This window comes from Lynx rufus, unplaced genomic scaffold, assembly GCF_022079265.1.
Source record: "Lynx rufus isolate CCGP_SWC_20201006 ecotype Redwood Valley unplaced genomic scaffold, mLynRuf1.p SCAF_14, whole genome shotgun sequence".
NCBI classification, from domain to species: domain Eukaryota; kingdom Metazoa; phylum Chordata; class Mammalia; order Carnivora; family Felidae; genus Lynx; species Lynx rufus.
This window is the reverse complement of record NW_025814828.1, coordinates 48096624-48119959: the sequence shown is the minus strand read 5'-3', so window position 1 is coordinate 48119959 and position 23336 is coordinate 48096624. Positions and strand designations below refer to the sequence as shown.

At 36.6% G+C, this 23336-nt stretch overlaps 1 pseudogene; it reads left to right on the top strand.

Moving 5' to 3' along the window:
- LOC124509266 (SUMO-conjugating enzyme UBC9-like) overlaps positions 1-22732 on the top strand; it is a 40884-nt pseudogene extending 18152 nt beyond the window's left edge.
- The last annotated feature ends 604 nt before the right edge of the window (positions 22733-23336 follow it).

Sequence of the window (23336 nt, the reverse complement as noted above, 5' to 3'; positions counted from 1 at the left end):
CAAAATAAACAGTGATACACCTAGTTTCACTTCTGATATAAATGATCTCACGTTTTACTCTTGGGAATTTTGTCAATCTTACTAGTGGTTTATTATTTTTTTTTCAAAAGCCATCTTTTCATTTTATTGATTTTTATGTTGTTTTCATACTTATTTTGGCTCTTATCTTTATTATTTCTTTCTTTTTTTGCTGTGAGCTTATTTCACGTTTATTTTCCTGTTTATTGTAGAAACTTACATTTTTATTTGGTGCATATACTGTTATCAAAAGTAAAATTTTAGTGCTATAAATATTCCTTTCAGCATTGCTTAAGTTGAATTACATGCTTTTAAAATATTGTGTTATGTATATATATATAACATCAATTTAATCTTTCCTAAGTGTGCGTTTCAGTGACATTGAAGTGATGAAAAAGTTTGATGTAGTTATACTTTTTTTTTTGTAGTTATACTTTTTTAAAAATTTTGATTCAAGTTAGTTAACATACAATGTAGTCTTGGCTTCAGGAGTAGAACCCAGTGATTCATCTCTTACATATGACACCCAGTGCTCATTTCACAAAGTGTCCTTCTTAGTGCCCATCACCAGTTTAACCCATCCCCCCACCCACCTCCCCTCCAGAAACCATCAGTTTGTTCTCTGTATTTAAGAATATCTTTTGGGGGCGCCTGGGTGGCGCAGTCGGTTAAGCGTCCGACTTCAGCCAGGTCACGATCTCGCGGTCCGTGAGCTCGAGCCCCGCGTCGGGCTCTGGGCTGATGGCTCAGAGCCTGGAGCCTGTTTCCGATTCTGTGTCTCCCTCTCTCTCTGCCCCTCCCCCGTTCATGCTCTGTCTCTCTCTGTCGCAAAAATAAATAAACGTTGAAAAAAAAATTAAAAAAAAAAAAGAATATCTTTTGGTTTCTTTCCTTCACTGTTTTTATCATACTTTTCCTTGCTTCCCCTATATTCATCTGTTTTGTTTCTCAAGTTCCACATATGAGTTAACTCATATGAAAACTGTCTTTCTCTGACTTATTTCATTTAGCATAATACACTCTAGTTCTATCCACGTTGTTGCAAATGGCAAGATTTCATTCTTTTTAATTGCTGAGTAGTATTCCATTATGTATATGTGTATATATATGTATGTATATACATATATGTGTGTGTGTGTGTGTGTGTGTGTGTGTGTGTACACACACCACATCATCTTTATCCATTCATCAGTTAATGAACATTTAGGCTCTTTCAATAATTTGGCTATTGTTGATAGTGCTGGTATGAACACTGGGGTGCATGTGCCCCTTTGAATCAGCATTTTGTATCCTTTGGAGAAATTCCTAGCAATGCAATTGCTGGGTTGTATGGTAATTCTTTTTTTTTTCTTTTAGTTTTTTGAGGAACCTCCATACTATTTTCCAGAGTGGCTGCACCAGTTTGCATTACCACCAACAGTGCAAAATTTCCCCTTTATCCACATCCTCACCAACAGCTGTTGTTTCCTGAGTTATTAATTCTAGCCATTCTGACAGGTATGAAGTGTTATCTCATTGTGGTTTTGATTTTTATTTCCCTGATGATAGTTGCACTTATTTTGTGTGTTTGTTTTGCTGCTTTTGGAGTCTTATCAAAACCAATCGTAGACAGAACTTCTGTCAAAAATCTAATTATCTATGTTTTTTCCTAGGATTATATGTCTTCATATCTTATGTTGAATTCTTTAATCCATGATGTGTAAAACTTTGTATATGGTGTAAGATAGTGTTCCACTTTTATTGTTTTACATGTGTCTGCCCAGTTTTTCCAGTATTGTTTCTTGAAAAGACTGTCATTTCCCCCTTTGAATATTACTGGCTCCTTTGTTGTAAATTAAGTGACCATATGCACATGGATTTTTTTCTGGTCTCTATTCTGTTCTCTAGATGAATGTGTCTGTTTTTATGCCAGTAAGATACTGTTTTATGACTGTAAATTTGCAATATTTTTAAAAATCAAGATATGTGATGCTTCCAGCATTGTCCTTTCCCCTCAAGATTGCTTTGCCTATTTTGTGCCTGTTGTGTTACATACAAATTTTAGGATTGCTTGTTCTCTCTGAAAAATGTTACTGGAATTTTAATTGGGATATCTATAGATTGGATTACATACAATCCAACAATAATAATTTTAACAATATCAATTCTTTTGGTATATAAACATGGAATATCTTCCCATGTATTTGTGTAATCTTCAGTTTTATTTACTGATGTCTTATAGTTTTCAGTGTGCAGATTATTAAACACCTTGTATAATTTATTCCTAAGTAGTTTATTTTTTGGATACAATTGTAATTGAGATTGTTTATATATTTTTTTTAATTTTATTTTAAATTATATTTAGTTAACATATAGTGTAATATTAATTTCAGGTATACAATAGTGATTCAAATCTTTCATCCAACACAAGGTTCTCATCACAAGTGCACTCTTTAAACCCCATTACTTATGTGACCCATCCCCCACCCACTTTTCTTCTGGTAACCATCAGTTTGTTGTCTATACTTAAGAGTCTTTTTCTTGGTTTGCCTCTCTCTCTCTCTCCCTCTTTTTGTCCCTTTGCTCATTTTTTTGTTTCATAATTCCACGTGTGAGTGAAATCACATAGTTTTTGTCTTTATTGACTGTTTTTCACTTAGCATTACATTCTTTAGTTACATCTATGTCTTTATAAATGGCAAGATTTTATTATAGTTTATGGCTCAGTAATATTCCATTGTTTATATATACCACCTCCTTATCCATTCATCAGTTGATGGACACTGGGTCTATTTCCATAAATTGGCTATTATACATAAGTTTCCATAAAAATCGGGTTGCAAGTATTCCTTTGAAGTAGTATTTTTGTATTTTTGGGTAAATACCTAATAGTGCAATTACTGTATCATAGGGTAGTTCTATATTTAATTTCTTGAGGAACCTCCATACTGTTTTACAGAGTGGTTGAGCATGTTTGTATTTCCACCAAGAGTGCAAGAGTGTTTCCCTTTCTCCACATCCTCACCAACACCTGTTGTTTCTTGTGTGTTTATTTTAGACATTCTGACAGGAGTTAGGTAATATCTCATTGTAGTTTTGACTTACATTTCCCTGATAATCAGGGACATTGAGCATCTTTCTATAAATCGGTTGGCCATCTGGATTTCTTCTTTCGAAAAATGTCTATTCACGTTTTCTGGGCATTTTTTAAATTGGATTATTTGTTTTTTCGGTGTTGAGTTTGATAAGTTCTTTATATATTGTGGGTACTAGCCCTGTATCAGATATGTCGTTTGCAAAATCTTCTCCCATCCCTTCAGTTTTGTTGATTGTTTCCTTCAGTGCAGAAGCTTTTTATTTTGATTAGCTTCCAATGGCTTATGTTTTCTTTTGTTTCCTTGCCTCAGGAGACATCTTTAAAAAGAAGTTGCTATGGCCAATGTCAAAGAGTTTCCTGCCTGTGTCGTCTTTTAAGATTTTTATGGTTTCGGGTTTCACATTTAGGTCTTTAATACATTTTGAATTTATTTTCATCTATGGCTTAGGAAAGTGGTCCAGTTACATTCTTTTGCATGTAGCTTTCCAGTTTTCCCAAAGCCATTTGTTGATGAGACATTCTTTTGGCCATTGGGTATTATTTTCTGCTTCGTCAAAGATTCATTGGCCATAAAGTTGTGGGTTCATTCCTTGATTTTCTATTCTGTTCCATGGACCATGTGTTTATTTTTGTACCAGTACCATAGTACTGATTTGTTTTTTTTATTCCTACAGCTTTGTACTATAACTTGAAGACTTGAATTATGATGTCTCCAGATTTGCTTTTTTTTTTTTTTTCAAGATTGCTTTGGGTATTCAGGGTCTTTGGTAGTTCCATACAAATTTAGGATTGTTTTAGTGCTGTGAAAATTGCTATTGCTATTTTTTTAATGTTTATTTATTTTTTGACAGAGAGAGAGAGAGAGAGAGAGCATGAGCAAGGGAGGGGCAGAGAGAGAGGGAGACACAGAATCTGAAGCAGGCTCCAGGCTCTGAGCTGTCAGCACAGAACCCAAAGCGGGGCTTGAACTCACAGATCGCGAGATCATGACCTGAGCCGAAGTCCGACACTCAACCAACTGAGCCACCCAGCGCCCCTGCTATTGCTATTTTGATAGGGATTGCATTAAAAGGTGTAGATTCCTTTGGATTATATAGACATTTTAATAATATTTGTTTCTCCAATCCATGAGCATCACATTTATTTCATTTCTTTATGTCATCTTCACTTTGTTTTATCAATGTTTTATAGATTTCAGAATATAGGTCTTTCACCTCTTTGGTTAGGTGGATTCCTAGGTATCTTATGGGTTAGGGTACAATTGTAAGTGGGGTTGATTTTTTAATTTCCCTTTCTGCTGCTTAATTAGTGGTATACAGAAATACAACAGGCTTCTGTATATTGAATTAGCATACTACAATTTTACAGAATTTATCAGTTCTAGCAGATTTTTGATGGAAGTTTTCAGGCTTCCTCTATATAGCATCATGTCTTCTGCAACTATCTAACGTTTGACTTCTTCCTTGCTGACTTGGATGTCTCCCTTCCTTTCTTCCTCCTTCCCTCCCTCCCTTCCTCTTTCCTTCCCTCCTTTCTTTCTTTCTTTCTTTCTTTCTTTCTTTCTTTCTTTCTTTCTTTCCTTTTATTTATTTCGATTGCTGTGGTTAGGACTTTCATTACTACTTTGAATTAAAGTGGTGGGAGTGCACATCCCTGTATTGTTCCTGATCATAGAAAAAATGTTCTCATTTTTACTTCATCTAGAATATTAGTTGTGGGTTTTTCATGTATGGTCTTCATTATGTTGAGATATATTCCCTCTAAACCTGCTTTTTGAAGTTTTTTTTTTACCATGAATGAATTTGTATTTTGTCAAAATGCGTTTTCTTCATTTATTGAAATGATCATATGGTTCATGTCCTTCCTTTCATTACTGTGGTGTACTACATTGATTTGTGAATATTGAGCTTCCCTTGCAATGCAGGAATAAATTACACTTGGTAATGGTGAATTATTCTCTTAAGGTATTATTGGAGTCAGTCTGTTAGTATTTTATTGAGAATTTTTGTATCTGTCTTTTTTTTTTTATATATGAAATTTATTGACAAATTGGTTTCCATACAACACCCAGTGCTCATCCCAAAAGGTGCCCTCCTCAATACCCATCACCCACCCTCCCCTCCCTCCCACCCCCCATCAACCCTCAGTTTGTTCTCAGTTTTTAACAGTCTCTTATGCTTTGGCTCTCTCCCACTCTAACGTCCTTTTTTTTTTTTTTTCCTTCCCCTCCCCCATGGGTTCCTGTTAAGTTTCTCAGGATCCACATAAGAGTGAAACCATATGGTATCTGTCTTTCTCTGTATGGCTTATTTCACTTAGCATCACACTCTCCAGTTCCATCCACGTTGCTACAAAAGGCCATATTTCATTTTTTCTCATTGCCACGTAGTATTCCATTGTGTATATAAACCACAACTTCTTTATCCATTCATCAGTTGATGGACATTTAGGCTCTTTCCATAATTTGGCTATTGTTGAGAGTGCTGCTATGAACATTGGGGTACAAGTGCCCCTATGCATCAGTACTCCTGTATCCCTTGGGTAAATTCCTAGCAGTGCTATTGCTGGGTCATAGGGTAGGTCTATTTTTAATTTTCTGAGGAACCTCCACACTGCTTTCCAGAGCGGCTGCACCAATTTGCATTCCCACCAACAGTGCAAGAGGGTTCCCGTTTCTCCACATCCTCGCCATTCAATAATTATTTAAAAGAACCTGTTCCTAGTTTCAATCATCTGTTCTACTGTGGGTTTTTTTTTTCTGTATCGTTATTTCTGCTCTAATCTTAATGTTCCTCTTCTGTTGGTATTAGGATTTATATGTCGTTCCTTTTCTAGTTCCTTTAGGTATAAAGTTACAGTGTGTATTTTAGATATTTCTTGCTTCTTGAGGAAGGCCTGTATTACTATACACTTAGGTCTTATGACCACTTTTACTGCATCCCAAATGTTTTGGATAGTCGTGTTTTCATTTTCACTTGCGTCCATGTATTTTTAAAATTTCTTCTTTAGTTTTCTGGTTAACCCATTCATACTTTAGTAGGATGTTCTTTAATCTCCATGTATTTGTAGTCTTTCCATTTTTTTTCTCCTGTGGTCAACTTCAAGTTATATAGTGTTGTGGTCTGAAAATATGCATAGTATTATCTTAATCTTTTTGTATTTGTTGAGGCCTGGTTTTTGACTCAGTTTGATCTATTTTAGAGAATGTCCCATGTGCATTTGAAAAGAATGTCTACGCTGCTGCTTTAGAAGAAATGTTCTGAATATAACTGTTGGTCCATTTTGTCCAGTGGGTCATTCAAAGCCCTTGTTTCCTTGTTGGTTTCCTGCTTAGATCATCTGTACATTGCTTTAAGTGAGGAGTTAGTGTCCCCTACTATTATTGTAATATTGTCAATGAATTTCTTTATGTTTGTTATTAATTATATATTTGAGTGTCCAAGTTGGGGGCATAAATATTTATAATTGTTAGATCTTTCTGTTGGATAGAACCCTTCATTATTATATAGTTCCCTTCTTCATCTCTTGTTACAGCCTTTGGTTTAAAATCTAGTTTCTCTGAGATAAGTATGGTTAGTCTGGCTTACTCTTGACATCTGTTAGCATGATAAATGGTTCTCAATCCCCTCACTTTCAGTCTATATTTGTCTTAAGGTCTAATGTGAATCTCTTGTAGGCAGCATGTGGATGATTCTTGTTGTTTTTATCCATTCTGATACCCTATGCCTATTGATTAGAGCATTTAGTCCATTTACATTCAGTGTGATTATTGAAGGATCTGAATTCAGTGCCATTGTATTACTTGTTAAGTCCCTGCTTTCAGAGATTTTTTTCCATTCCTTTATTGTATTTGTTGTGTTTGCTCTTTATTTCACCCTGAAAATGTCCTATTTAATATTTTTTTTTACAGGGCTGGTTTAGTTTTCACAAAATCCTTAAGTGTTATGTGTCTAGGAAACTCTTTATCTCTCCTATTCTGAATGTTGCCTCTGTCCCTATGCTAATGAACAGGGCCGCACAATGGTTACCACTGGCTCTATTATATCTTGAGAGGTAGTGCCTCCTCTCCCAAGTCCACTTCAGGAAGGAGAACCAGCTTTTCAAGTGTGACCCAGGGGATCCTTGGACAACACTGTCCACTCCAAGGCTTATGCCCTCCTTCTCCAAAGGAGCACAACTATGTCCATCAGTCTTTTCATCAGCCATTGAGTGGACTTCTAAAACTTTAGTCTTTGAAATCTAATGGTTGTAAAAACTCATGATAATAAGCCAATCTCATTTTCCTAGTGAATGGTTTTGGGGAAGTGTTTTTCTTGTGCAATCCCTGTGTGCTGTGCTCTCTCTCTCTCATGCTCTTTCTCCCTTTCTCTCTTTCTTTCTTTCTCTCTTTCCTCTGTCTGATCAAAACTTCCTTCCCTCTGTAGAAACTTCAATTCGTTTCTACCCCAAATAACATCTCTGCACCTCCTACTTTCCACAATGTGGCCTCTTTTCTACTCTAATTGTCCAGTTTGTTTGCTCAGTCATCACATCAATTTCTGGGGAGTTCAGAATTATTTATATAGCTGTGGTCAAGGGAAGAGGCAAGCATAGGGTCCCCTACAACTTGGACATCTTAAGTCCTCCCCCATATTTTGCTTTGATATAAGTATAACTACCCCATCTTTCTTTTGGTTTTTACTTGCATGCAATATCCCTTTACTTTCGATCTGTGTGCCTGTGTATTTGAAATGAGTCTCTGATAGGCAAGATAGAGATGAATCTTGTTTTTTTTATCCATTAAACCATTAAATGTCCTTTGTATAATTTAGTCCATTTATATTAAAAAATATTGCTACATAGGGACTTATTGCCATTTTGTTACTTGTTTTATAGATTTTTAAAATTCCTTGTTTCTTTTTTATATTTTGCTCTCTTGCTTTGTGATTTGATCACTTTCTGTAGTGGGATGTTTAGATTCCTTTCTCTTTATTTTTTGTGTATCTACAATAGAATTTTGCTTTTTGTTACAATAAGGTTTGCATAAAGCAACCTATATTTATGTCTATTTTACATTGATAACAACTTAAGTTTGAATGCATTCTAAGGTTTTACATTTCTACACTCCCCCCCAAAATTTTGTTTTTGGTGCCACAATCTACATTTTTTACATTGTGTGTACACTAACAAGTTATTGTAAAGTGATTTTTTAACTTTTTTTTCTTCCAACCTTTATACTAGCTTTATAAGTCATTAACCCACAACTTTTACAACATTAGATAGACTGTTCTGGATTTTCATATTCATTTGTCTTTACAATGAGCTTTATATTTTCATATGTTTTCCTGTTACTAATTACCAACCTTTTATTTCAGTTTAAATAATTTGTAAGGTAAGTATAATGGTACTTTATCTTTTGCTTGACTGGAAAACTCTATGTCTCCTAAAATTTTGAAGGACAACAAATTAGCATCTTTTCATTTGCTTACTGGCTATTTATGAATCTCATAATATGAGATATGAGATATGTCTGTTTAAATTTTTGACTTATTTTTGGGGGCTCCTGGGTGGCCTAGTCAGCTAAGCATCCAAATCTTGATTTCAACTCAGGTAATGATCTCATGGTTCATGAGATCAAGCTCTGTGTTGGTCTCTGTGTTGACAGCACAGAGCCTGCTTGGGATTCTTTCTGTCCCTCTCCTCTCTGCCCCTCCCCTACTCATTCTCTCTCTCTCTTTCTCTCCCTCTCTCTCTCCCTCTCTCACACACACACAAAAAGCACACACACACACACACACAAAACAATAAACAAATACTCTTTAAAAAATAAAAATAAATCAACATTTGACTGATTTTATTGGATTTTTAGTTTTCTTATTGTTTAGTTTAGAAATTTCTTTCTATATACTGGATACAATTCCTTGATTGGGTATGTGATTTTCCAGTATTTTCTCCAAGGTTTTGGCTTATCTTTTCAATTTCTTAAAAACTTTTGGAGAAAAGAGTACTAAAATTTTGTTGACTCTCAATCTGTCTATTTTTTGTGGATTTGCTATTTTGTTATCACATCAAAGAAATTTTCTAACCTAGGATGACAAAGGTTTTGTTCCATGCTTTGGTTTAGACATTTCAGAGTTTTAAGTGTTGCATTTAGGTCTACGTTTCATTTTGAATTAAATTTTATTTATGCTGTGAGGAATAAATTCAAGTTATTTTTTTCTTTCTTCTTTCTTTCTTTCTTTCTTTCTTTCTTTCTTTTTCTTTCTTTCTTTTTGCACTTGGATATCCAATTGTTACAGCACCATTTATAGAAAAGATCACTCTATCACTTCAGTACCATCTTTGTGTATTTGTTAAAAATTAGTTGTCCAGGGCAGCGTAGGAGGACGTTGAGCTCACAGTGTCCTGCGGATCACTTAAATTCCACCAACACCTGCCTAAATAACCCAGAAAATTGCCAGAAGACTAGCAGAATGGATCCTCTGGAGGCAAGCATAGACGAGAGGTCCACGGAAGAGGGTAGGAAGGGCAGAGAGGCAGTACCGCTCCACGGACTGGCGGGAGGGAGCCAGGGAAGAGGGGCAGCCTGCAGGCAAAGCAGAGCCCCTGAGTCTGGCTGGCAAAAGCGGAGGGGCCGGATGGAGTGTGTTCTGACATCAAGCAGGACTTAACATCTGGAAGGTTATAAGTTAACAGCTCTGCTCCAAGAACGGGTGGGCTGGAGGACAACGGGAGGGAGAGTTGTCGAGCCCTGGACTACAGAGCACAGCTTGGCAGGGAACAAAGGCGCTTGTCAGTGCCATTTCCCTCGCCCATCCCCCAGCCAAAATCCCAAAGGGAACCAGTTCCTGCCAGGGAACGTGCTTGCACCACGCAAACACTGAACACTGTGCTTCTGCGGATCCATCCCTCTGGCAGATCTGACTCCCTCCTGGTGCTACAGGGCCCCACCTGAAGTAGATCTCCAAAGGAAAAGCGAGCTGAGCTTGCCTCCCGGCCCCCGCCCCTGTGCACCTTGCCAATCTACACCGGCAAATACACCAGATCCCCAGCACCACAAGCCTGGCAGTGTACAAGTAGCCCAGATGGGCCACACAACCCCACAGTGAATCCCGCCCCTAGGAGAGGGGAAGAGAAGGCACACACCAGTCTGACAGTGGCCCCACGGTGGGCTGGTGGCAGACATCAGGTCTGACTGCGGCCCCGCCCATCAATGCAAGTTATTCAAGACAGCACAGGGGAAGGGCCCCACAGTCCAGCACCACTCCAGGGACTATCCAGAATGATGAAACGGAAGAATTCCCCTCAAAAAAAGTCCTGGAAATAACGACAGCTAATGACTGATCAAAAACGATTTAAACAATATAACAGAAAGGGAATTTAGAACAATAGTCATAAAATTAATCACTGGGCTTGAAAAGAGTCTAAAGGACAGCAGAGAATCTCTTGCTACAGAGATCAAGGTACTAAGGAACAGCCAGGAGGAGCTAAAAATGCTATTAATGAGCTGCAAAATAAAATGGAGACAACTACTTCTCGGATTCAAGAGGAAGAGGAGAGAATAGGTGAACTAGTAGATAACATTATGGAAAAAGAAGAAGCTGAGAAAAAGATAAAAAAATCCATGAGTATGAGGGGAAAATTAGAGAACTAAGTGATGCACTAAACAGAAATAATCTGTGCATTATTGGTATTCCAGAGGAGGAAGAGAGAGGGAAAGGTGCTGAAGGTGTACTTGAAGAAATCATAGCTGAGAACTTCCCGGATCTGGGGAAGGAAAAAGGCATTGAAATCCAAGAGGCACAGAGAACTCCCTTCAGACGGAACTTGAATCGATCTTCTGTACGACATATCATAGTGAAACTGGCAAAATACAAGGATAAAGAGAAAATTCTGAAAGCAGCTAGGGATTAACATGCTCTAACATATGAAGGGAGACCTATAAGACTCGTGACTGATCTCTCTACTGAAACTTGGCAGGCCAGAAAGGAATGGCAGGAGATCTTCAATGTGATGAACAGAAAAAATATGCAGCAAAAAATCCTTTATCCAGCAAGTCTGACATTTAGAATAGAAAGAGATAAAGGTCTTCCCAAGTAAACAAAAACTGAAGGAATTCATCGACACTAAACCAGCCCTACAATAGGTCCTAAGGGGGATCCTGTGAGACAAAGTACCAGAGACATCGCTACAAGCATGAAAATTACGGACATCACAATGATTCTAAACCCATATCTTTCTATAATAGCACTGAATGTAAATGGACTAAATGCGCCAACCAAAAGACATAGGGTATCAGAATGGATAAAAAAAACCAAGACCTGGGGCGCCTGGGTGGCGCAGTCGGTTAAGCGTCCGACTTCAGCCAGGTCACGATCTCGCGGTCCGTGAGTTCGAGCCCCGCGTCAGGCTCTGGGCTGATGGCTCGGAGCCTGGAGCCTGCTTCCGATTCTGTGTCTCCCTCTCTCTCTGCCCCTCCCCCGTTCATGCTCTGTCTCTCTCTGTCCCAAAAATAAATAAACGTTGAAAAAAAAATTAAAAAAAAAAAAAAAATCAAGACCCATCTATTTGCTGTCTACAAGAGACTCATTTTCGACTTGAGGACACCTTCAGATTGAGAGTGAGGGGATGGAGAACTATTTATCGTGTCACTGGAAGTCAAAAGAAAGCTGGAGTAGCCATACTTATCTCAGACAAACTAGACTTTAAATTAAAGGCTGTAACAAGAGATGAAGAAGGGCATTATATAATAATCACAGAGTCTATCCATCAGGAAGAGCTAACAATTATAAATGTCTATGCACTGAATACAGGAGCCCCCAAATATATAAAACAATTAATCACAAACATAAGCAACCTTATTGATAAGAATGTGGTAATTGCAGGGGGCTTTAATACTCCACTAGAGAAATGGATAGACCATCTAGACACACGGTCAATAAAGAAACAAGGGCCCTGAATCATACATTGGATCAGATGGACTTGACAGATATATTTAGAACTCTGCATCCCAAAGCAACAGAATATACTTTCTTCTCGAGTGCACATGGCATCTTCTCCAAGATAGATCACATACTGGGTCACAAAACAGCCCTTCATAAGTATACAAGAATTGAAATCATACCATGCATACTTTCAGACCACAGTACCATGAAGTTTGAAATCAACCACAGAAAAAAGTCTGGAAAACCTCCAAAAGCATGGAGGTTAAAGAACACCCTACTAACGAATGAGTGGGTCAACCAGGCAATTAGAGAATAAATTAAAAATATATGGAAACAAATGAAAATGAAAATACAGCAATCCAAACGCTTTGGGATGCAGTGAAGGCAGTCCTGGGAGGAAAATACATTGCAACCCAGGCCTATCTCAAGAAACAAGAAAAATCCCAAAAACAAAATCTAACAGCACACCTAAAGGAAATAGAAGCAGAACAGCAAAGGCAGCCTAAACCCAGCAGAAGAAGAGAAATAATAAAATCAGAGCAGAAATAAACAATATAGAATCTAAAAAACTGTACAGCAGATCAACGAAACCAAGAGTTGGTTTTTTGAAAAAATAAACAAAATTGATAAACCTCTAGCCAGGCTTCTCAAAAAGAAAAGGGAGATGACCCAAATAGATAAAATCATGAATGAAAATGGAATTATTACAACCAATCCCTCAGAGATACAAGCAATTATCAGGGAATACTATGAAAAATTATATGCCAACAAATTAGACAACCTGGAAGAATTGGACAAATTCCTAAACACCCACACACTTCCAAAACTTAATCAGGAGGAAATAGAAAGCTTGAACAGACCCATAACCAGCGAAGAAATTGAATCAGTCATCAAAAATCTCCCAACAAATAAGAGTCCAGGACCAGATGTCTTCCCAGGGGAGTTCTACCAGACGTTTAAAGCAGAGATAATACCTATCTTCTCAAGCTATTCCAAAAAATAGAAAAAGAAGGAAAGCTTCCAGACTCACTCTATGAAGCCAGCATTACTTTGATTCCTAAACCAGTCAGAGACCCAGTAAAAAAAGAGAACTACAGGCCAATATCCCTGATGAATATGGAAGAAAAAATTCTCAATAAGATACAAGGAAATGGATTCAGCAGCATATGAAAAGAATTATTCACCATGATCATGTGGGGTTCATTCGTGGGCTGCAGGGCTGGTTCCACATTCGCAAATCAATCAACGTGATACATCACATTAATAAAAGAAAAGATAAGAACCATATGATCCTGTCAATTGATGCAGAAAAGGCCTTTGACAAAATTTAGCACCCTTTCTTAATAAAAACCCTCGAGAAAGTCGGGATAGAAGGAACATACTTAAACATCATCAAAGCCATTTATGAAAAGCCCACAGCTAACATCATCCTCAATGAGGAAAAACTGAGAGCTTTTTCCCTGAGATCAGGAACACGACAGGGATGTCCACTCTCACCGCTGTTGCTTAACATAGTGTTGGAAGTTCTAGCATCAGCAATCAGACAACAAAAGGACATCAAAGGCATCCAAATTGGCGAAGATGTAGTCAAGCTTTCACTTTTTGCAGATGACATGATATTATACATGGAAAATCCGATAGACTCCACCAAAAGTCTGCTAGAACTGATACATGAATTCAGCAAAGTCGCAGGATACAAAATCAATGTACAGAAATCAGTTGCATTCTTATACACTAATAATGAAGCAACAGAAGGACAGATAAAGAAACTGATCCCATTCACAATTGCACCAAGAAGCATAAATACCTAGGGATAAATCTAACCAAAGATCTAAAATATCTGTATGCTGAAAACTATGGAAAGCTTATAAAGGAAATTGAGGAAAGGTATAAAGAAATGGAAAAACATTCCATGCCCATGGATTGCAAGAATAAATATTGTTAAAATGTCAATACTACCCAAAGCTATCTACACATTCAATGCAATCCCAATCAAAATTGCACCAGCATTCTTCTCGAAACTAGAACAAGCAATCCTAAAATTCATATGGAACCACAAAAGGCCCCGAATAGACAAAGTAATTTTGAAGAAGAAGACCAAAGCAGGACGCATCACAATCCCAGACTTTAGCCTCTACTACAAAGCTGTCATCATCAAGACAGCATGGTATTGGCACAAAAACAGACACACAGACCAATGGAATAGAATAGAAACCCCAGAACTAGACCCACAGAAGTATGGTCAACTCATCTTTGACAAAGCAGGAAAGAACATCCAATGGAAAAAAGACAGTCTCTTTAACAAATGGTGCTGGGAGAACTGGACAGCAACATGCAGAAGGTTGAAACTAGACCACTTTCTCACACCATTCACAAAAATAAACTCAAAATGGATAAAGGACCTGAATGTGAGACAGGAAACCATCAAAACCCTAGAGGAGAAAGCAGGAAAAGACGTCTCTGACCTCAGCTGTAGCAATTTCTTTCTTGACACATCCCCAAAGGCAAGGGAATTAAAACCAAAAATGAACTACTGGGACCTTATGAAGATAAAAAGCTTCTGCACAGCAAAGGAAACAACCAACAAAACTAAAAGGCAACCAACGGAATGGGAAAAGATATTTGCAAATGACATATCGGACAAAGGGCTAGTATCTAAAATCTATAAAGAGCTCACCAAACTCCACACCTGAAAAACAAATAACCCAGTGAAGAAATGGGCAGAAAACATGAATAGACACTTCTCTAGAGAAGACATCCAAATCGCCAACAGGCACATGAAAAGATGCTCAACGTCACTCCTCATCAGGGAAATACAAATCAAAACCACACTCAGATATCACCTCACGCCAGTCAGAGTGGCCAAAATGAACCAATCAGGAGACTATAGATGCTGGAGAGGATGTGGAGAAATGGGAACCCTCTTGCACTGTTGGTGGGCATGAAATTGGCTCAGCCCCTCTGGAAAACAGTGTGGAGGTTCCTCAGAAAATTAAAAATAGCCCTACCCTATGACCCAGCAATAGCACTGCTAGGAATTTACCCAAGGGATACAGGACTACTGATGCATAGGGGCACTTGTACCCCAATGTTTATAGTAGCACGCTCAGCAATAGCCAAATTATGGAAAGAGCCTAAATGTCCATCAAATGATGAATGGATAAAAAAATTGTGGTTTATATACACAATGGAGTACTACATGTATGAATTTTTCAAGACTCTTGAAACTGTATACTAAAGCATGCATTTTGCTAAATGAAGAACATAAGAAGAAAAAAAAATAAAGTGCATTGTCTTTTGTCCAACAGCTTTTCTGCATCAATTAAGATGATTATGTGACTTTTTCCCTCCACTGAATTAATCTAATGTATTAAATAAATTAATTTTTTCATATCAAATTACTATTGCATTCTAAAATAAAATCCACATTGCAATGACATATCATCTAATATGCTACTGTATTTGGTCTGCTAGTGCTTTCTTGGAGGTGTTTGTACCTATCTATATTCATAAGGAAAATTGGTTTATAATTTTCTATTCTTTTGATGTATTTGTTTGATATCCAGATACATCTCGAAGAGTAAGTTGGAAAGTGTTCCTTCTTTTTTTAATTTTTGGAATAATTTGGAAGAAATTGGTGTTAATTCTTTAAAAATTTTGGTAGAACTTGGGGTGCCTGGGTGGCTCAGTCAGTTAAACATCCCACTCTTGATCTCAACTCAGGTCATGATCTCAGGGTTTCATGGGTTCGAGCCCCACATCAGGCTCTGTGCTGGCAGCGCTGAGCCTGCTTGGGATTCTGTCTGTCTGTCTGTCTCTCTCTCTCTCTCTGCCCCTCCCCAATTCGTGCTGTCTCTGTATCTCCCAAAATAAGATAAAATTGATAAAAAAATTTGGTAGAACTTAATAGTGAAGTCTACATGGATTATGGTTTTTCTTTGTTGTGAGGTATTTGTTGATTTCATTCCTGTATGTATATATGTCTTTTTAATATTTTCTATTATTTCTCCATTTAATTTTGATAGTATATGTGTTTTTAGGAATTTGTCCATTTTATCAAGGTTATAAAATTTGTTAACATAAAATTGTTTATATTATTGTATTATAATTATTTTTGTTTCTGTAATCTGTTAATGTCCTTTTTATTTCTGATTTTAGTAAATTTAGTATTCCCTTTTGTGTGTTACCCATCTACTTAAAAGTGTGCCAATTTGGTCAATTACTTTCAATGAAATATTTTAAATTTTATTTATTCTTGGGGCGCCTGGGTGGCTCAGTCGGTTAAGCGTCTGACTTCAGCTCAGGTCGTGATCTCACGGTTTGTGTGTTCGAGCCCCGCGTCAGGCTCTGTGCTGACAGCTCAGAACCTGGAGCCTGATTCAGGTTCTGTGTCTCCTTCTCTCTATGCCCCTCCCCCATTCATGCTCTTTCTCTGTCTCAAAAATAAATAAACATTAAAAAATTAAAAAAATATATTTATTCTTTACATTGTTTATTTCATTCATCTTTTCTCTGATTCTTATTACTTTCAGAATTCTGCTAGTTTTAAGTTTGACTAGCTTTTCTCTTTCCAGGTCCAGATGTTGTAAAGTTAGATTAGTTGGGTTAATGATTTGGGATTTTTTTTTCTTTACTGTAAGCATTTATAATTGTACATTTCCTCTGAGAAATGCTCCCACTGAATCTCATAGGTTTTGGTATATTGTGTGTTAGTTTTAATTTCTTGTAAATGCTTCTAATTTCCCTTGTCATTTCTTCTTTGACCCATTGATTATTTAAGAATAATTTGTGGGGGCACCTAGGTGACTCAGTCTGTTAAACCTCCGACTTCACCTCAGGTTATGATCTCACAGTTCATGGGTTTGAGCCCCATGTTGGACTCTGTGCTGACAGCTCAGAGCCTAGAGCCTGCTTCACATTCTGTGTCTCCCTCTCTCTCTGCCCCTCCTCCACTCATGCTCTCTTTCTCTCTCAAAAACAAATAAACATTAAAAAATTAAAAAGAGGGGCGCCTGGGTGGCGCAGTCGGTTAAGCGTCCGACTTCAGCCAGGTCACGATCTCGCGGTCCGTGAGTTCGAGCCCCGCGTCGGGCTCTGGGCTGATGGCTCAGAGCCTGGAGCCTGTTTCCGGTTCTGTGTCTCCCTCTCTCTCTGCCCCTCCCCCGTTCATGCTCTGTCTCTCTCTGTCCCAAAAATAAATAAACGTTGAAAAAAAAATTAAAAAGAGTATAATTTCCACATATTTGTGAACTTTTTACTTTTCATTTTTTTAAGTTTATTTATTTATTTTGAGAGAAAGAGAAACAGAGTACAAGCAGAGGAGGGGTAGTGAGAGAGGGAGAGGAAATCTTAAGGAGGCCTTACACTCTCAGTGCACAGCCCAATGTAGGGCTTGAACCCATGAACTGTGAGATCATGACCTGAGATGAAATCAAGAATTGGACGCTTAACCAACTGAGCCAACCAGGCGCCCCTTCGCTTTTCCATTTTTCAAAATGATTTCTAGTTTCAATCCATTTTGGTCAGAGAAGATACTTGTACAATGTAATTCTTTAGATTTATTGAGACTTGTAGCCTAAGATGTGATCTATCTATGGGAATATTTAATGTACAATGCTGGTGTTCTGCATATATTTGTTGAGTATCATATGTTTTTCTTGTACTCTATTTTGTTATTGGTCTTACTGTTATAGCCATAACTGAAACACAGTACTGTAGGCACCTACCATTACTATCTATTTCTCCATTCAGATCTTTCCATTTTTACTTCATATATCATGGAGTACTGTTGTTGCATACATGTTTATAGATGTTATATGTTATTGATTGATATCAATATATAATATTCTTTTTTCTCTTGTAAAGTTTTGTGACTTAATGAAAGTCCATTTTTTTCCTGATATTAGCTTAGCCACCTTATCTCTATTTTGATTACTATTAGCATGAAATATATTTTTCCAACATTTCATTTTTGACTTGTCCTTGAATCAGAATTGAATTTATTTAGTCAGAACAGAGTTATCATGTTTGTAAAAATCAATTCTTCTTATAAATTATATTGTTTTTTATTAATTAATTAATTTATTTTATTTTTTGAACTTTTAAAAAACTTGCGTAGAGTTGACACACCATGCTATATGAATTTCAGGTGCACAACATAGGGATTTGACCAGCTTGCTTATGTATCATGATATATTCACCACAAGCATAGATACTGTGTCATTACATCACTATTACAATACTACTGACCATATTCCCTATGCTGTGTCTTTTATTCCCATGAGTTATTCATTCAATAACCACAACCCTGTATCCCCCTCTCCCCTTCAGCCATTCTTCCCAACCCCCCAACACCCTCCACTCTGACAACCTTCAGCTTGTTCTTTGTATTTATAGGTTTGATTTTGTTTTTTTCTTTATATATTTTTTTAGATTCAACTTATGAGAGGAATTATATGGTGTTTGTCTTTCACAGTCTGACTTATTTCACTTAGCATAATACCTTCTAGGTCCATCCATTTTGTCTCAAATGGCACAATGTCATCCTTTTTTCTGGTTGCATAATATTCCATTGTGTATGTACGTATGTATGTATCACATCTTCCTTATCTAATCATATATTGATGAAAACTTGGGTTGCTCCCATATCTTCACTATTATAAATAATTCTGCAATAAACATAGGTGTGCATATGTCATTTTGAATTAGCTCCTTTAGTTTCTTTCCATAAATATTCAACAGTGGAATTATTGGATCATGTGGTATTTATATATTTGATATTTTTAGGACCTGCCATTCTACACTCTCCACAATGGCTGTTTGTATTTACATATCGATCAATAGTTGATGATGGTTCCTTTTTCTTTACATCTTTGCAAATACTTGGTATTTCTTGTCATTTTGATTTTAGCTATTCTAACTGGTGTAATGTGGTATCTCATTGTGGTTTTGATTTGCATTTCCTGATGACTACTGATGTTGAGAATCTTTTCACGTATCTGTTGACCATCTGTATGTCTTCTTTAGAAAAGTCTCTATTCAGTTTCCTGCCCATTTTTTAATCAGATTTCTTGTGGTTTTTTGGTGTTGACTTGTATAAGTTCTTTGAATATTTTCTATATTAACCCCATATTAGATATATTATTTTAAAATATCTTCTCCCATTCGGCAGATTATCTTTTTGTTTTGTTGATAGTTTCTTTTGCTGTGCAAAACCTTTTTATTTTGAAGTAGTGCCAATACTTTGTTATTGCTTTTGTTTCCCTTTTAGGACACATATCTAGAAAAAGTTGCTGTGGCCAATGTCAGAGAAATTACTGCCTGTGTTCTTTTCTGGAATTTTTAGTTTCATGTCTCACATTTAGGTATATAACCCATTTTGAGTTTATTTTTGTAAATGGTATAAGAAATTGATCCAATTTCATTCTTTTAAATGTAGCTCTCCAGTTTTCCCAGCACCATTTATTGATGAGACTGTCTTTTCCCCATTGTGTATTTTTGCCTCCTTTGTCATAGATTAATTGGACATATAAATGTGGGTTAATTTCTGGAGTCTTTATTCTGTTCTATTGATCTATGTTCCTATTTTTGTGCCAGTACCATACCATTTTGCTTACTACATCTTTATAGTGTATCTTGAAATCTAGTGTTGTGATACCTGTAGTTTTTTTTTTTTCTTGCTTGAGATTGCTTTGGTTATTCAGGGTCTTCTTCTGTTGTATCATAAAGATTTTAGTATTATTTGTTCTAGTTCTATGAAGAAGGTATTGGTGTTTTAATAGAGATTGCATTGAATCTGTAGGTTGCTTTGGGTAATATGGACATTTTAACAATATTAATTCTTCCAATCCATGAGCATTGATATCTTTCCATTTGTTTCTGTCACCATCAATCTCCTTCATCAATATTTTATAGTTTTCAAAATACAGATCACCTCTTTGGTTAAATTTATTCTTAGGTATGTTATTTTTTGTGCAATTGTAAATAATGTATTTTTTTAATTTCTCTTTCTGATACTTCATTATTAGTGCACAGAAAAGCTATCAATTTCTGGTTATTAAAGTTATGCCCTGACATGCTAATGAAGTAATTTATTTTAGTAGTTTCTTGGTAGAGTCCTTATGGTTTTCTATGTACAGTATCATGTCTTCTGCAAATAGTGATAGTTTAACTTATTTTCCAATATGGATCGCTCTTATTTCTTTTTCTTGTCATATTGCTGTGGCTAAAACTTATAGTACCATGTTGAATAAAAGTAGTAAGAGTGGAAATCCTTGTCTTGCTCCCAATCTTAGAGGGAGAACACTCAGTTTTTCACTTTTCAGTGTGCTAATAACTGTGAACTTTTCATATATGGACTTTATTATGTTGAGGTAGGTTTCCTCCAACCTTAATTTTGGTGAGAGTTGTTATCATGACAGATGTTGAATTTTGTCCAATGCTTTTTCTCAATCTACTGAGAAGATCATATGATTTTTATAATTTTTCTGATATATTGTGTGCTTCTGACTGAGTTGCAAATAAGGAGCCACGATTTTATCTCTAGAATAAAGTCCACCTGATTGTGGTGAATAGAATGATCTATTTAGTGTATTGTTGTACATGATTTGCTAGTATTCTTTTGAGAATTTTTTCATCTATGTTCATCAGGCATATTAGCTTGTACTCTTCTCTTTTTTTATAATGTCTTGGTCTAGTTTTGGTACCAGGGTAATGCAGGTTTTGTAAACTGCATAGGAAAGCTTTCTTTTCTAATTTTTGGAATAGTTTGAAAATAAATATTAAATCTTTAAATGACTGGTAGAATCCACCTGTGAATTCATCTTCTCCTAGACTTTTATTTCTTTATAGATTCAATTTTATTACTTGTAATCTGTATGTTCAGATTTTCTACTTTCTCCGGGTTGGTTTTTGAAGATTACTACATATTTAGCCATTTATTCTAGGTTTTTCAGTTTTTTTGAATATGATTTTTTTTGCACTTTTGTCTTACAATCCTTGCTAATCCTGTGATATCAGGATTGTCTTCAATCCTGTCTCATTTCTGATTGTCTATAGTTTGGTAATTTTTTTTCTTAATGAGTCTGGCTAAAGGTTTTTCAAATTTATTTATCTTTTAAAAGAATCAGCTTCTGATTTCATTGTTTTTTTTCTACCTTTTTTCAGTCTCTGTGGCATTTATTTCTGCTCTGATTTTTATTGTTTTCTCTTTTCTACTCACTTTGGGTTTTTATTGTCCTTTTTCCCCTAGTTATTTTAGGTGTAATGTTAGATCATTTATTTGAGCTTCTTCTTGTTTCTTGAGGCATCCCTGCATTGCTATGCACTTTCCTTTTTGGACAACTTTTATTATGTTCCAAAGATTTTTGACCAGTTTGTTTTCATTTTCATTTGTGTCCAGGTATTTTTTTTTTTTAATTTTTTTTTTTTCAACGTCCATCCATTTTGGGACAGAGAGAGACAGAGCATGAACGGGGGAGGGGCAGAGAGAGAGGGAGACACAGAATCGGAAACAGGCTCCAGGCTCTGAGCCATCAGCCCAGAGCCCGACGCGGGGCTCAAACTCACGGACCGCGAGATCGTGACCTGGCTGAAGTCGGACGCCCAACCGACTGCGCCACCCAGGCGCCCCAATGTGTCCAGGTATTTTTTAATTTTTTCTTTGATTGCTTTGTTGACCCATTAACTATTTATTATCATTTTGTTTACTCTCCACATGTTTGTGTTTTTTCCAGTCTTTTTCTTATGAATTATCTCTAGTTTCATACTGTTGTGATCAGAAAAGATGCATGGTATGATTTAAATATTCTCAAATTTATTGAGGTTTGTTTTATGGCCTATTACGCGATGCATTCTGGAGAATGTTCCAAGTGCATTTGAAAAGTATGTGAATTCTGGGATTTTTGGATGAAATTTTCTGTATATATCTGTTATGTCCATGTGGTCCAATGTGTAATTCAAAGACATTGTTTCTTTGTTGATTTTCTTCCTGGATGATCTATCTATTTCTGTAAGTGAAGTGTTAAAGTCCCCTATTTTTCTTGCATAACCAACAATTTCTCTATGTCCATTAACATTTGCTTTATATATTTAGGCACTCCTGTGTTAGGTGCATAGATATGTACAATTGTCATACCCTCTTGTAAGATTGATCACTTGGCCACAGAATGTGCTTTGGGGTGAAGTCTTGAGACAAAGAAATCACCACCACCATCTCATCTATATTGTTCACCAGGCCTTGGACACAAAAGGAACTTTGGATTAATATGGGATTGCCCTAAGTAGAATCACCCAGAAGCAGAAAATCTGGAGAAAGGACCACCCATTTGGCTTTGTTGCTGTCTCAACAAAAAATCCCAATGGCACAATAAACCTCATGAACTAGGAGTATGCCATTACAGAAAGAGACTCCATTGGAAAGAGGCTTGTTTAAACTACAGATGCGTTTAGTTTAAACTTCCCCTCCCTCAATGCAAATTTGAACTATCACTGTTTTACCCCAACTTGGACCCATCAGACACTGTGCCTGTCCATCTTTAAAGACATAGACTGTAGGCAAGCCATCATGATTAAGCAGATATTAAGAACACAAGACCTTCTAAATGAACCAAATATCCCAGACCCAACTCAAGCAGAAGCCTACAGGATTTACTGCAAAAACAGAGTGCAGTATGAGAAGGTTTGAACACAAGCCAAGAAGTTTGCACCTTCATAAGTGGTGACCATGTGGCATCATAAGAAGGAAAGGATTGGTTTGGAGAGAATTTGTGCACAACAGTTTTGCAAATTTAACATTGCTCTGTTCAATTACAATTACCTGGGGAGAGAACTGGGAGTACACAATTTTCCATTTCCACCACTGGTACACAGTTCTTGATTCACTGAAGTGCCTGGTTTTTCACACAGGATCTCTTCCTTAAGTCTTTTGTATATTTGATTGTGATGTAAAACTTGTTTTCATTTTAATATTGATGTCAGTATTTAAAAGCTGTATCATTATAAACTTTTATACAATAAGCCCCCTTGAACTAGATTCCTTTAATTGCAAATTCAGGAATGCTTGACACCAATTAAAGCTGCACTTAGCCTCCAGCTGGCCTCTAACCTGCTTCATTCTCCTCTGAATTTGGGTTATGTTACTTATGAACCTCAGATCCAAAGTCAGCTGACCTCTAATTTCTGCAACACTTCCTTTGTTTTTATATGGAATTTGCCTGTGTTGCAGTTTAAACTATATATATTTTTAAAATATTGAGGCACTTGGGTGGCTCAGTTGAGCATCTGACCCTTGATTTTGGCTCAGGTCATGATTCCAGGGT